Below are 13,459 nucleotides of genomic sequence, written 5' to 3'. Positions count from 1 at the left end.
ACATCTGACACCCCACTCCTACTTAGGACGGACCACGTGCTCCACGCGCCTCCATCTCTGAAAAAGGAGAGTGTGCGCTCATTACAAGAACACCACCAGCGTTCCCTCGACTCAATTAGTAAAGACGATGTGTGCGTTCTTGCCAAGAAGTCCTGCAAAGTAGAGTGATTTCATTATTGCCGAGGCTAATTATTCAAATATCAGGCGCAGCTTGGAGGATGGAAACCTAATACCCATTCACCATTATATGGCCGGGAAGTATAATAATAATAATAATAATAATAATAATAATAATAATAATAATAATAATAATAATAATAATAATAATAATAAAACGTTTTTAAACATTTTAAAACAGAAAAGTGAACAGGTCACACGGACTAACAGATATAAAAGATGAGAATAATAGCTAAGACAGGAATAGCCTGATAATAGTCTCTTAAATTCGATACCCCTTGTATAAATGTGTGTCAATTTTAGAACATGTTGCTTTATTCAAATGTAATCTCATAAATGAAATTTATTTGATGAAATTTAAACACCAGTTTTCACAGAAAAACTATTTACCAAAAACATAAAAATGTAAATGAGTCAAGTGACAATATACCTAGTATATTAAGCTTGTGTATAGTTATCTTGATAAATTCTTTCTTTCTTTCTTTCTTTCTTTCTTTCTTTCTTTCTTTCTTTCTTTCTTTCTTTCTTTCTTTCTTTTTTTCTTTCTTTCTTTCTTTCTTTCTTTCTTTCTTTCTTTCTTTCTTTCTTTCTTTCTTTCTTTCTTTATCTCTAATTTAGTAGTTCCTTGAATACAAGTAGGCAGACAGGAACAGTCTGGAGATGATTATGTGTGGACATTTCAGGGAAGGTTTAAGTTACCCTGCAGATGAGCACCATAATTTTTGAAGTATCACGCCGGTAACCGTGACTGCAGGACGGTGCGGTGCGCTTCTCCTTTTACGCGCAGGTAAGAAGCAGGACGCAGCTCGTGCTTTTCTGACTCTTGTGTCTGTGCTTTCAACTCTGAAAACGTGAGTATAAGGCTTCTGCTGATACTGCATTGTTTGCTTAGTAACTTATAGACGACGTGATGCGCAGGTAAGTGTCACTCATGTGTTTCAAGAGCTTTTTGATGGTAGATCTTCTAGCATTGCATTATGAGAATAATTTGATGTTCTTTTTGGATAATAATATTTGTTGTAGATTATTATTATTATTATTATTATTATTATTATTATTATTATTATTATTATTATTATTATCAACAACAACAATAATAATAATTATGTTGTTGAATATATATATATATATATATATATATATATATATATATATATATATATATATATATATATATATATATATATATATTCATTATTATTATTATTATTATTATTATTGTTGTTGTTGTTGTTGTTGTTAAATATTTATATTTTGCAATTTATTTATTATTTTATTAGCCTATTTAGTATGTAAACGTGTTTAGTATGTTTTATGTGTTTCTGTGCTGGTTATTTTGAGAAATAATAAAAGGCTGGCAACTAGACATTTATATCAAATTCCTAGCGTTATAATTCAGTGGGCTTATTTTAATTCGTAATTATTAAAATAATTAAACAAAACAAAAAAAAAAACAATATTCAGTGCCGTGTTTTTTGTTTTCTTTAGAGAGCGGAGGCGAATTCAGTTTTTCCTTCAGCCTTTGAGCTTGATCTACAGAATATATACAGTTATTGAAAGAAATGGCACCAGACATGACAGAAGCAATGGGTATGTCGATATCCGAAAAAATACCCTGTATTCGGCTTTAATAATCGTTCATAGTGATAGTTGTTTGCATTACACGAGCCGCCGGCGATGCAATGACGAGTTTGTCGACACATCGCATTGTCCATGCCAGAAGCACCATATGGTGACATGAGGAGAGGGACCAAAGCAAGCCAAAAGCCCAGCAAACAGCACGACATTCTATTAGAGCAGATCCACAGCAGTCCACGTGGGTGACACCAAATCGAGATGAATAGCATGTTTTATAGCAAATGAGCAACAATGCAACACACACACACACACACATACACACACACACATACACAGAGAGAGAGAGAGAGAGAGAGAGAGAGACCGATAGCTTATTAATACCTATTATTGTTAGGTTTATATAGACCAGATATACTACGTATATAGTCTGGTTCAAAAGTTTTCAATCTACTATAATATGTGTGGTAAAGAAATATTAATAAATACATGGTACAATTAAAAATAAATATTCATAATTTAGAGCAATTTTATGATTATATATTTAACGGCATTTGTACCTTTTCTGATTAACACAAAACTGATTAAATCTTAGAGAATAGTTTAAGGATAGACCTATATTATTTTTGCTTATATTTTAATGAAAACAATTTACTTACAATAGTAGTGAATTAAATATTATTATTATTATTATTATTATTATTATTATTATTATTATTATTATTATTATTATTATTATTATTATTATTATTTAATCTATATTTATATTTAATCTATATTGTTTGTGTTAAACAGGTGATATTCAGCCTCATATTCCAGCCAGTTTCATCCTCTTATATTTTTCACTAGTTAAGGTGGATAATGGATGTCACTCAAGTGACCATAAAACCCGGTGGTCCCGGTGATATTTAAGATTTGTTGACTGATATTTGTGAGGCAAGGGCAGCTAAAACAGTATCCCAAATTTTAAGCCAGACGAAGCTGGTAAAGCAGGGTTAGTTGCGCAAGACATGAGAATTATATCGCAATGTGAACGGATAGTGTTTCTGATCCGATGTATGAAGGTATTTACACGCCGCTCCCCACAGCGCGACCAAAGCGCCGCTCAATCGGATTCAACACAGTTTTACATTTCTCTCAAATGCTCTAAGCATGAGCCTTTTTAACTGAGTAGATAAGCCCAATGATGCCACTTCTCCCAGCATGTTGGAAACGGTCTTTACAGCCGCAGATCTTTACTGCACTGCTAATCTGAAGGGGTTTCTTTGACTTAAACGTTAATTAGATGCAGAACACCTGACACAATCAATCATCAGGTAGAAACGAGACTAAACGCCTTTCTGCTCGGTGTCTCTTGCTGTTTTTATTTTCATTATAATGTTAAAGGCTCTGTTTTCCGTACATTATGGAAATAATATACAGCCACATTCTCCTCTATTGGTTAAGTTAGAATTATACTCTAATTCTAATTCTATGTAATATTTTATCCCTAAGGCTTGTGTAAGCTTTAGGGCAAATGTAAAAATCTTCCCCTAGGAGTATGGAATTATTATTTTATTTTCCTCAGCAGTTTTGAAAACGTAAACACACACACACACACACACACACACATTTTCAGGCTAAAACAGAGCCGCCGGTTTATTTTCGTCGCCTCCTCAAACGACTGCATCACCTACAGTATACACATGATACGTGGACACACGCATTAACCCGCGCAGTGAGGTGACATTTACAGTGACGTTGTAAGTGTGTTATAAAGGGCTAGTGGTTCTAGCGCCTCTGGGTATTTCCATCATGGCAGTGATCGCATATATCAGGTGTGAAAAGGGGGTTAAAATGGTAGTAGTGAGATTAAAGACATCGAAATGATGTTTTATTAATTCCAGTGGTTTTATTAATTCCCCTGAAACATCTTCCAATCGACCCGGATTATTTAATTTCCTGTTTAGCATTAAATCAGGAATAGCAGGCCTCGCCTGCTTTATAGACATGGTCCGCATAGTGACGTATATTCAATAATATCAGTAATCAATCAATCCATTATATGCCTATTTGTTATAGTGTGTAGGAAATTAATAATCTTGTCATATCAGACAATGTATTTAATAACAGAACAAAAACACCAACATTAATAATAATAATAATAATAATATAAAGCATTGTATTATTATTATTATTATTATTATTATTATTATTATTATTATTATTATTATATGGTCCTCCACAATTCATAAATAATACAATATCTATAGCTTTAAACTTTAAATTGATTTTTTAAATACTTTATTTTTTATTTTATTTTTTTTTACCTATTTCGTTTTTTGGAGAGTTTTAGTAAATATCAATAGAACATCTTGTCCAATAACAATAAAAACTATAAAAAAAATATGCAATCTGTTAATGAGGATATTCGGACCGATGTCATTGGGTTGTGCTAGCGCGTGCGAATTTTTCATTGGTCGACGTCACGCGCAGGAAGTGGCTTAATTAGCGGCGGTTGTGTGAGAGACGGTGGTGTAATAGCTGAACACGTCTCCTGCTCCTCGTTGAAACAGCAATTAAAAATTTTGCCATCGCCCGCTGTTTTTACATCCCTCGCCGCTTTTGAAGGCGGTATTTAGTAACCTGTTGATGTTTTCTCTTTCAGTGGATGACAAATGTTTAGACTCCCGACCGGGCGCCCTCCTCCATGCTTCTCAAGGTGCGGACAAACGGTCGCGCGCTCCTCATCCCCCGCCGGATCAGAGATCCTGGACCCCCGATTTAAACTCTCTACGGTTGGGCTGAGATCATAAAAAGGCTGCGCAAACCCCAGGAGCTTTTTAAACTGAGACTGTTTTCCCAGAGAGAGCACAGGAAGAAACAGATAAAGCACCACAGATAACCAGTCATTAACGTAACCTACATATACGTGGGAATTTTGTACACGGCAGGAGCATAGCACGAGCGCAAATACCTTATACTTATATATAATGGACCAGGGATAATTTGTCACTCACAAATTTCAGACTAAACACCTGGGATGTTCATTTAGGGCCTATGTATGCTATAGTACAGCTATAGTAAAGCTGTTCCGCTTCTACAAAAAGTGTAGCTAAAAAATTAATTTGCTTAACACATCAGCTGAAATTGTGCTTCCGTGTCCTGCACAATCCTCATTTTGTACTCACCTGAGTGCCGGTGACGTCACACTGATTACAGACATCTGTGCACAAAGGTGGAGCCTGAACTAATGCGTCATCAAAAGATAACATGTCACAATTGACATATGTCCACTAAAGTGTTATTTACCAATTAATATATAATGTCTTATTGCACCAACTCTGATCATGTACATTTCAGAATATAACTATTTATTATGTATAGTCAGTATGATTGTTGATGTTATTTTCTAATAAAAAAGTATAAGATGATGGTAATGATTATTATATTTATTATTATTATTAATGTTGTTATTGTTGACTAAAATAATGAATCATCCTCCTCCTCCTCCTCCTCCTCCTCCTCCTCCTCCTCCACCTCGTAATCATTTTACTATAATAATAATAATAATAATAATAATAATAATAAACTTTTGACATTTTTGTTGGACACAGAATGTAAAAGTGCCTTTAAAAATGAACCCTGAAATTCTGGAAAAATAATTAACATTTAAATCCTAGGGAACTCACACACACACACACACACACACACACGCACGCACACGCACGCTCAAACACATACAAACACAGACGTGATGGATGCTGACCTAAGTGAGGTGAGGTGAGGTGGGAAGGAGAAGCCAAGCGAATTGATCAAAGCGGTACTGATGATGATGATGATGATGATGCTTCAACTGATAATTCCACAGCACTGTCTCAGGAAGAATGAAGACGCGTGATTGCTTAAAGTGGACGTGAATTTACCTTTTTTTGTATTTATTTTTGTGCTTCTACAGAAAAAAATTGCCACAGCTGTATAAAAATACAGTGTTTACAATAGTTATAAATCGAGATGGACCAAATACTATCCTTCTTCTTCTTCTTCTTCTTCTTCTTCTTCTTCTTCTTAGCTTATTATTATTATTATTATTATTATTACTGATAACTATACAACTATACAATTTCTTGAAACAAAACAATATCCCTGTAATGTTTTGGAATATTTTATGTGTATGTTAAAACTTACCGACGACTTGAGAAAAATGTTCTTATTAAACAAGGTCCTATATATCAAAATGATGCTGTTTTTGTATTTATTAATTTATTTGTTTCTCAATTTATATCTCAGGGCACCTGACCCTCAACTAGTATTCGTTTATTTAATACATGTCGAAATCTTGCCACAAAATCTACACTAACAGCAGACCCATAAAGAATGGGTTAAAAATATAGGCCTTAATGCATTATTTTTTCAGTATAGACATAAGCGGAATGATTATTTCCTTCATTATAGACCCCCACAGCTACAAGAAAAAAGTGTGCCTCCTGAGCGTTTTTGTGAAGCGCTGAACAATCTAGCAGAAAGCAAACGGAGATTCAGTTACATCCATGTGACCCTGTAACATATCCTGCGTAAGGAAATAAGTGCTTCTTCACTAATTATGTGAGTAGATGTTGGTACAGCTATATGAGCCACGATTAATGCGATTCCCTGTGAACGCGGCCTACGCTTTTAAAAGAGGGGATTTCATTTGGAGCGCACCCCAGGCTCATATCGGCGCTTTATGAAGATAAATACTGTTTCGCGGATACACTGTTGTGTGGGAACTGCGGCGGAATCAATCAGGGCGATTTGAGACGCGGCCGCTTGGGCGCCTAATGGGGAGGAGGGAGAGAGTGAAGGGGGATGAACTCATCCCGTCAGGTTACTCCCCAGAGAAGAGGGGGTGAAAGAACATCGAGGTAATAGGAGATCACAAAAAGCAGTGCAATTAGCAGGTACAGTGTTGTATTCATTTTATACTATGTGGAATTAACAGAATAAAAACAATTAATCGACGACAATTTGTTTTCAGTTATTTGGTGACAAATTAATAAATAAACAGATAGCCATGGACACACAAACACACACTTCTGCTCCGGACGTACTGCATGCGGAACTGATTAAGATCTGCGCGCTCGCGCTCTCTCTCCTCTAGAGCTCCAGTTCTCTGCGAGAGAGAGAGAGAGAGAGAGAGAGAGAGAGAGAGGAAATAGCTCGTCTGGCCGCTGACAGAACCCCGGCCTCTGCGCAAAGATGAATGGCCCGGAGTATTTAAGTTTAGCACTTTGACAGAACCCACCTGATGTGGAGGATTAATGCAACGAAAATCCATCTGCGCGCAACTCCATCCAGAGTGATGGCCGCTCGCCGAGGAGGTCAAACAGTATTTAGGATAAGTACATATCCAGTATGGAGGTGAACTTTCCCAAGGCGCGCAACTCTACTAAATTAACGCACACGCTACTTCTATTACAGCTTATTCCGTTGACAGTTTTGTTTACAGAAATAAAATGGAACGCAAAATGCATGATAGAATTTTACCTAGCGCAGCAACCAGTCCCTTCCCTGGTTGTGCGTAAGGATCGTGTCCCAGGCGAGTCCCATAAATAGCTTCTAATTGGAAATGGCAGATAAACTGCACTGTCACAACGGACGAAAATATAAATTTCTTTAGCATCCCAGACGAACAGACGCTGCAAGAGTCTTAACATTACCCCCTTAAGTTTTGGACATGGAGCTTGAAACAGAAACTGCCTGGGAGTAAGACATCATGCATGTAGGGGAAAAAGCCTTGTCCCGGGTGTGACATTATTCACAGCAACAACTAACACATTTAGATTTAGAGCAAAAATGGTCACTCCTTCATTTGGGAAAGCACCCTGCTTAGGATTAGAGTGTGTGTGTGCGTGCGCGTGTGTGGTGAGGGGAGAAATAACCGACTAATATACTTATTATATTGTCCAATAAAGCATTAATATTATTATAATATTAAGTCAAAATTTCTCTGAAATCCAAAACCAAAATTCTGCATATTGATATCTAAAGTAAATAGTTAAACACATTTTATTAATATAAGTAAAATTCATTAATAACTATACAAACTATTTTTGTATTAAGTTATACATCTACAATTACTGTTTTTGTTTACCATACACATTCTTATTGTGCTATTTTTCGAGGCTATCTGGAGCTAACTAGGTTAGAAAAAAAAGCAGAAGAGTAAATCAAACAGGGGAAAAAAGTATCAGGAAAAGGGAGTGAAAATATAGAGGAAGGTCTTAGCCCTGGCTCTGTCATAACTTACAGTGTCCCCATTGCCCATAAATATCAGAAATAGACTCACACTCAGACTGATCCACAAGCAACAGTCCCTGAGTGAGTTCATGTGAGTGTGTGTCTGTGTGTGTGCATGTATGTGTCCCTGGTGGCCAGAAATCTGGCTTCGGCTTTAGCTGGTCCTCCTTTCAGGTAATAGCAGGAGAGGTACTGTATGTGCTCATTTGTTTTCACTGTGGTGGTTACTGAAGGCTTTTATTTATGCTTTTTCTTTTCCTTTTTCTATGGCAGACTTGTGTCCTTTGGTATGCTCTTTTCAGCCTTTAAGTATTTTGGATTTGTTTTGGTGGAGAAAAGAATAAATAATCTCAGGTGACAGTGCTTAAAGAGGTTCTAAGTCCACATGGTAAATTTGTCTGAAAACAAGGCCTTCAGCTGAAGCCTCTGAGCTTCTGGTAGTTTAAAGCCAAGGTGGAACTAGTGAAATATTACAATATTACAATATATTACCTTTTTTTTTAGGCCTATTTAATTGTCATCTAACAAAATATCAACCATAAACAACAAAATTGATTCTAGAAAATAAAGATAAAAAATAGGGTATATGTATTATATATTATAGCCTATATATGCTATATATATACACCTATAATATATATGTATATATATATATATATATATATATATATATATATATATATATATATATATATATATATATATATATAACAATTTGTTCATAAAAAATATTTTTTTTGTATAAAAAAATATGACTATTTTATGTCTATTTGCTCTATGGCCTACTGTATATACAACATTCCTTAAGAAATTACATATAAGAAATTACATATAACATATAACATGGAACACACAGTATTTTAAATTATTATTATTATTATTATTATTATTATTATTATTATTATTATTATTATTATTATTATTCCTTTGTTGAGCTGATACATTTGGCTATTTGGAAATATCTGTAAGTACAACTTCTTTCAGTTGAAGATTAGATTCAGTTGTTAGATTATTTGAAATGTATACAGTATATCAGAGTTCAGCCCAAATAAATGGTTGTTATAATCAAATTCATGGGTTTTTTTTTTAACCTTGAATGTTGTTACCATGAAAAAGACTAGCTGAAAACTCCCCTGACCTCGCTTTAGTTACTGATAAATCTCTGTGCTGCCAAAAAAAATGCAGGTCAGTTTATTATTCCACATGACATCATCTCACAGTTCTATACATTGAGTGTAGCCACAGACAAATGATCCATGTTATTACTTGGTAATTTTATCCCCTGGAACACCAGTAAGAATGAGATAAAATGCCTAAAACCTCCGAATTTGACCTACAGCATGACAGTAGAGTTATACAAACATTTCTACATTTGGATAAGTGTTGAAAAAGCTCAAATGTTACCTTCAAGAAATATCATTACAAATATCATTATCTAGGCTGATCTCTGCGCATAACATGAATCAAAACCACGCAAGAATTAAAGAATAAAGCACAGAGAAAGAAGATCTCAACGAGATTTATTTAAGATTTATGCTAGCTGTCTCATCCCTAACCATACAGCTGTGGTACCTTACACAAAATCTATATATGTATGTATGTATGTATGTATGTATGTATGTATGTATGTATCTATCTATCTATCTATCTATCTATCTATCTATCTATCTATCTATCTATCTATCTATCTATCTATCTATCTATCTATCTATCTATCTATCTATCTATCTATCTATCTATCTATCTATCTATCTATCTATAAAACTCCTAAACAGATATTTAGTTAATACAATGTTATTCCAGAATGTAAGCTAACTGCATGAAATGCATTCCAAAGTTAAGATTTATAAAAATAAAAAAAAAAGAGTGATCAACTAATCAGCCATTTGCTACAACAAAGATCCTTCCACATAATTGTAACATTTATTATGGGATTTATCTTAAATTCTCTGTGGCAGGCATGGAAAAATGTTCTTTAGCAAACCATAACGTTCTTCTATGGCATCCCTGTAAAGAAACTTTATTTAAGAATGTGGTAACCGTGCTATTTGGTGATACACTTATTATACCATTAATTTTACAGACTGTTCCAACTCTAGACAGATAAATCCTTTATAATATACTGCACCATGTGGTCAGTGAGTAAGAAATCAGGAGCACTGACAGTCCCAGGTCATGCATTTCTGTTATATGGCTATTCTCATCATCAATCTTCACTCTGAAGCCATGTATGTCCTCATGCACTGAATGTCCCACAGACTTTACTTAAAGTTCTAGTGCAGAGACTCAGTGTTTGTTAATAACACAGATTTCCTACACTGGCTGCACGATAAGGCAGGCAGCCCTGGCACTTAATGCAGACATGTTGGATCTGCCCATCAGTGGCCACACACACAATGCGGTGGCTGAGATTAAACGGTATGGAAACGAGGGGGACAAAAGTCTATCAGCATGTCACAAAGGCAGGCGGTATTGTATCCATATGTATTGAACAACCAAGCCGTCAGGCCTGCTGGCAGGCCCATTCATCACAGACAACTCCCGGCCTGTCACACACACAATACGACTACTGACCATCCACATCCCCGTTCAGCGCTCTGTGACAATAGCAAAATGAGCAGCCGGCCAGCACAGGGGGGACTCAGATGGTAGAGTCTCGCTCTTTGCTTCTCTTTTGGCTTCTCCTAGTTTCTGTCTCTTGCTTTATTGTAGCTATATAACAAAGAAATAAAGCAGCTAATTTGAAAAGTGTTTACATACATCCTATGAGCTGATAACTATAAAAAAGCTGTAGGAATTCCTGATTAATGTTAACCTGTTTTACTTTACTTTCATTATAGACCACCATATCTCTCACATTAATCTACTTGGTTCAATGAGCCATAAACACAATCTATATATAAACATTAAAACTCGTAACATGTCAGTAATGTCATATATCAGTTGGAAGACTATGCAGTCTTTTTGTTCCTATTCTGTATTTAGAGAAGAAATTTTATGTCTGTACATTTATAATAGTGTACAGAATTTGGCATAACACCAACATGCAGCGGTGCTATATATCCTCACTGTGATATTCATAGTTAGATGCCATAGTGAGTTTATGACCACAAAAAAGCTATATATATATAATATATGGTGCACAAACACACATATACTCAAATAGTACAGACAATTTAGAGTTGCCGATCAGCCTACAACATATGCCTTTTGGATTGGGATAGGAAACCGGAGTACTTTGAGGGAGAACATGCAAACTCCATACACTCAGAGAAGAGGTGGGAATTGAAACCTCAAACCTGCAGGTGCAAAGCAATCATGTTAACCCCTAAGACCCATGTATATATATATATATATATATATATATATATATATATATATATATATATATATATATATATATATATATATATATATATATATATATGGTACAGTATATAGTATATGTAGTATACAGTATATGGGAAGAAAACTTCACTGTAACACCTACCTATTGGAGAGGATCTACCGATGCTGAGAGAAGAAGCAGCACTATGTGTAATACCTCCAATTTTAAGCGTTACTGTCAAAGAAAATGATATATACTAATGTGTGTGTGTAAAAACAGACATATACGACAACAGATCAAATTAACCAAGACCACGTATTGACTACAGGGACTGACAGTAGTAATCACACTCATTGAGACACATTTGACACAGACAAGTTTAGAACAAGTTGTGTATTTTTGAATGAGGAACCTGAACACAGGGACCTGAACACATAAAATGCAAACGAAAAACTTTTTACATTTGTGGGCTCAATCTGTTGTTCTACTGACTATGTATTTATATATATATATAGTATAACAATACAAGTGTTTTGATGGACTTTTTTTGAAGGAGTGTTTTGATCAGCTTAATGTATTCTGTTTTAAAGAATAAATCCTGCTGATTCATACTTCTGTTAAGACAATAAAATAGAGCTTACTCAAATATGCAATGAATTTCTTTTTTTTTTAAACCAAAATCTAAACATACTGTATGTACATATTCAATAATTACATATTTGTTTAAATATATGAACTTTTGATTTTGGTTGTTGAGGAATAACTATAATCAGTTTAAAGTATATTTGAGTTTTTCCCCAATATGTTTTGCCAGATAGTTTGACTTATGTACTGTATATACTCAAATACTAACACCTGTGCATGAAAAAGCTAATTCTTTTATTGATTAAGACCTTTGTCTGTTAGTGTGCAGTAAACATTATGGACACTACTTCTATGGGAAAATAACAGCAAAAGTTTTTAGATTCATAACTATTGGAAGAAAGACTTTCGGCTCAGTCAGTCATACATGTACTTAAAAAAACAAAACAAACAAACAACAACAAAAACACAACATTTGGAAAAACAGCCTATTACACAGAACCTTGCAATGGTCTTAGCGTCCTTTAAATGCAGGCCCTTAAAATACCCCTGACCACAATGAAAGCAATGTCGTTCTCATCTCTATCTCTGATTATAGTGCTATAGCACGCTGTTTCCTCAGTGAGATTGTCATGCTGACTCAGCGACACTGCTTTAATTACCGATCTGCTCTGGGAGAGAGAACAGCTCGAAGCACACCACACAGGCCAGACATTCAGCCTCATCTCCCCAACCTGGGACTGACACACGAGAGAGTGAAAAGCAATAAACACACTCAATTGAAGGCAATAAAGTCAAGCCACGTCTCCTTCCTGACCGTGCTGCAGAAGCATAACCAGTTTATCCAGCTGAAAGCAGAGAGCAGCTCATAGCAAATGACTGCAAAGTGTTTCAGTAATCACATCTAGGCTGGTGCTGCAGAATGTACAATCGTACGGCCAGTTATTAAAGCTCAGGATATTAAAATGTCTTTGTTTGAGACATGATCAGGGTTTTTCAATAATAGCGCCATTAAAAATGTATAATAATCCTGCTCTTGAGTAGTGTGCGCAGAATGGATTGGTCAGTAAAAAAAAATGAAATTATCTTTATTTTCTGAAGAATAGCTGATGCTCAGTTGATGTTTCATCATAATGATACCTTCTAAATCAAATCACAGAAAGTTACAGTCTCTTATTACAGTCAATTACCGAAGAAAATGGGCCGCAACACGCATTCCCTGACTTCAACAAATGTAAATATTATCTCTCCTTAATGGAAGTCGTCTTTCTGTCAACATACCCGGGGAGTGTGTTTAGGCAAATTAATTTTCAGAGCAAAAATAAAATCAAAACTTTCCAAGTATTGATTATCATTCTCATAATCTTTAAAAAATGTGGGCTAGGCATTTTTTCTGCATATAATGAAAATAGAGAACAAAAAGACTGAACTAGTTATATAATGTTTCTCTGGGGAGATATCGTACTTTATCTGCAATAATAACAATAAAACCGTACCCTCAAAGAAATAGTAAGCCACCAGGTCTGTCAGCATATGACC

At 35.1% G+C, this 13,459-nt stretch overlaps 1 long non-coding RNA gene across 1 annotated transcript; it reads left to right on the top strand.

The window, feature by feature from the left end:
- The first annotated feature begins 11 nt into the window (after positions 1 to 11).
- On the top strand, positions 12 to 5,250 carry LOC131357340 (uncharacterized). The gene is made up of 3 exons (XR_009205250.1): positions 12 to 131; positions 796 to 964; positions 4,400 to 5,250. It is a non-coding gene; the product is annotated as an uncharacterized LOC131357340 (long non-coding RNA).
- The last annotated feature ends 8,209 nt before the right edge of the window (positions 5,251 to 13,459 follow it).

This window comes from Hemibagrus wyckioides, linkage group LG08 (genome assembly GCF_019097595.1).
Source record: "Hemibagrus wyckioides isolate EC202008001 linkage group LG08, SWU_Hwy_1.0, whole genome shotgun sequence".
NCBI classification, from domain to species: domain Eukaryota; kingdom Metazoa; phylum Chordata; class Actinopteri; order Siluriformes; family Bagridae; genus Hemibagrus; species Hemibagrus wyckioides.
This window is presented reverse-complemented; position numbering and strand designations above follow the sequence as displayed.